Raw genomic sequence first — 2,500 nt, forward strand, 5'->3', positions numbered from 1 at the left:
TAGAAAGAGGGAGAGAGAGAGAGACAGAGAGAGAGAGATAGAGACAGATAGAAAGAGAGAGAGAGAGAAAGAGCGATAGAGGGAGACCAACATACCACCAATCAGATTTGACGGGCGGCGGGCCATGAGTATTATGGAATGCTAGAAGACGCCCTCGGCCTCAAAAGAATCGAGTATCATTGTTGCAGGCGAGTGCATTCGGATGCGAGAGAGCAATCTCTTTCCCTTGTTGAAACATTTTTTAGCCATATTCGTTTCGTTCGGTCAGTGAAGTATATGTCTAGGAAGACTTTCATTTGTCTTTGTATTTTCATTCCCTTCTTTTAGATGTGTTTATGTATACCTCCTTTAATGTTATATTTTCTATTCAAATACGAATTAATGAGGATTACACACGAGGTTGAAGTTGAGTTTAAGACATATAGACATAGCGTTTATCAAGGGAAGAAAAAGTACCAATGTGGTAATCATTTTCGTGACATTTCTGTGTTATATATTTTTTCCCACTGAATAATTGTAAAACGTTAGATGAATTCTCTCTATTCATATGTTTAAAACAGAAAGTATATCGAGTAGTTCATTAAAAGTATAATCCTTAACTGGGTGCTTTACCTCCAAGTATGCTTTGTATATACGCATCAAAGACGGATACAAGAGCCACATTGTGACATATCCGGCGACAATATCTGAACACACCGGCGATACTAATAACCTTTACCCTTAACGTTAAGATTTCTGTTTACACCACCGGAAATACCTCGAGTTTTCATCCCCATACTAACGCTCCACAAATGACCTCTTACATCTCCCACGCAAGGCAATTTTAGCAAATGTTAGTGCTGTCTCGCTGGAGCCATGCAAATTGCTGATCCTCATGCAATCTCCACGTATCCTCAGTCGTATTTTAACGTCGATAGCTTTTTTTTTCTGTCACACCAATAGAGCTGTCCATTCATACAGATCCTCTTACTTCAAACCGAAAATCTTACCCCATTCTTGTTTTTTCATGAAGTTGCAAAATCGAAAATGAAAATGAAAAATAGTAAGAAAATAGAGATGGTGATTAGCGGTGGTTTATAGCTGCGATTTTTTTTTTTTTACAAATGGGATAATATATATATATATTTATATATATATATATATATATTTCTATATATATATATATATATATATATTTACATATGGGATAGTTTTTTTTTTTTTTTTTTTTTTTTTACAAATGAGTTTGTGATATAGCTTATCTTTCTGCAGTATTACCAAGGAGAGTGCGAATGTCCTTCGGAAATTTTTAATGGATTTATAATGGATCTCATATCACTTATAGAAAACATTGTACATAGTCAATTTACCAATTTTAATTCTAATGCTATCAGTTTCAGACCTCCACTCACACTTTTGGGTAAACTAAATCCAACCTTTCGCATTTCCTTATTTCTCACTTAAATAGTAATCGCCTACTGTTCATGGCCATGTCAACTGGCCACAAACATTACTCTTTACTCTTCGTTATACTTTTACTTATACGCTTTGCTTATACTTTTATACTTTATACTTTTACTTATATTTTTATACTTTATACTTTTACTCATACTTTTATACTTTATGCTTTTACTCATACTTTTATACTTTATACTTTTACTCATATTTTTATGAGGGAGGGGGGGAGGAAGATGTAAGTTTGAGCTCGTAAGTAACACGTTGCGTCTAACACGTAACACTTAAGTAACACGTTGCGTCTAACACATAAGTAACACGTTGCGTCTAACACGTAACACGTAAGTAACACGTTGCGTCTAACACGTAAGTAACACGTTGCGTCTAACACGTAACACTTAAGTAACACGTTGCGTCTAACACGTAACACGTAAGTAACACGTTGCGTCTAACACGTAACACGTAAGAAACACGTTGCGTCTAACACGTAACACGTAAGTAACACGTTGCGTCTAACACGTAACACTTAAGTAACACGTTGCGTCTAACACGTAACACGTAAGTAACACGTTGCGTCTAACACGTAACACTTAAGTAACACGTTGCTGCGACATGAATGGAAGTAACGGGAAGTGTCGGAACGTATGAGTGGCACAACAGAATAACGAAATGATGATTACATGTAATAAAGTGATAAACCATTCATGTATTTTTTTTTTTTTTTTTTTTTTTTTTTGGGGGGGGGTAATTAATGAGGTAGTGAGATAATTTTGTCCAAAATATTTGTGTCGAAACTTCTGAGCAAGTTAGACAACAGGTGTTTATCTGCCTTCGCTAACGTTCATGACGAGGCCTTTATAAACAAGGTTGAAATAAATATGATTTTTCCCGTAACAATGTTTTATTCTCTGATTCACTTCCACTGTTACATGTCACATGAACAATTGATGTATGTGCGTGATTCTGGCAATAAAACATCACACGCAAAACAAAGACATGATCTAAGACAGACAGCCATCGGGAAATGAAGACTTAAACGACCTGGTTTCAAAATACATCGAAATAT

General features: G+C 35.5%; 1 protein-coding gene across 2 annotated transcripts in view; it reads right to left on the reverse strand.

Moving 5' to 3' along the window:
- Window positions 1-2,316: 2,316 nt before the first annotated feature.
- Window positions 2,317-2,500, reverse strand: part of LOC122244648 (uncharacterized) — a 4,302-nt gene continuing 4,118 nt past the window's right edge. For both annotated transcript variants that reach the window (XM_043002610.2, XM_043002611.2), the window contains exon 4: window positions 2,317-2,500. This exon is cut by the window's right edge and continues 1,345 nt beyond it. The gene's annotated coding sequence lies outside the window, so the exon portion shown is untranslated.

The sequence above is a fragment of the Penaeus japonicus genome, unplaced genomic scaffold (genome assembly GCF_977035675.1).
Source record: "Penaeus japonicus unplaced genomic scaffold, GWHDUDI00000001_assembly GWHDUDI00000013, whole genome shotgun sequence".
Lineage (NCBI taxonomy): Eukaryota > Metazoa > Arthropoda > Malacostraca > Decapoda > Penaeidae > Penaeus > Penaeus japonicus.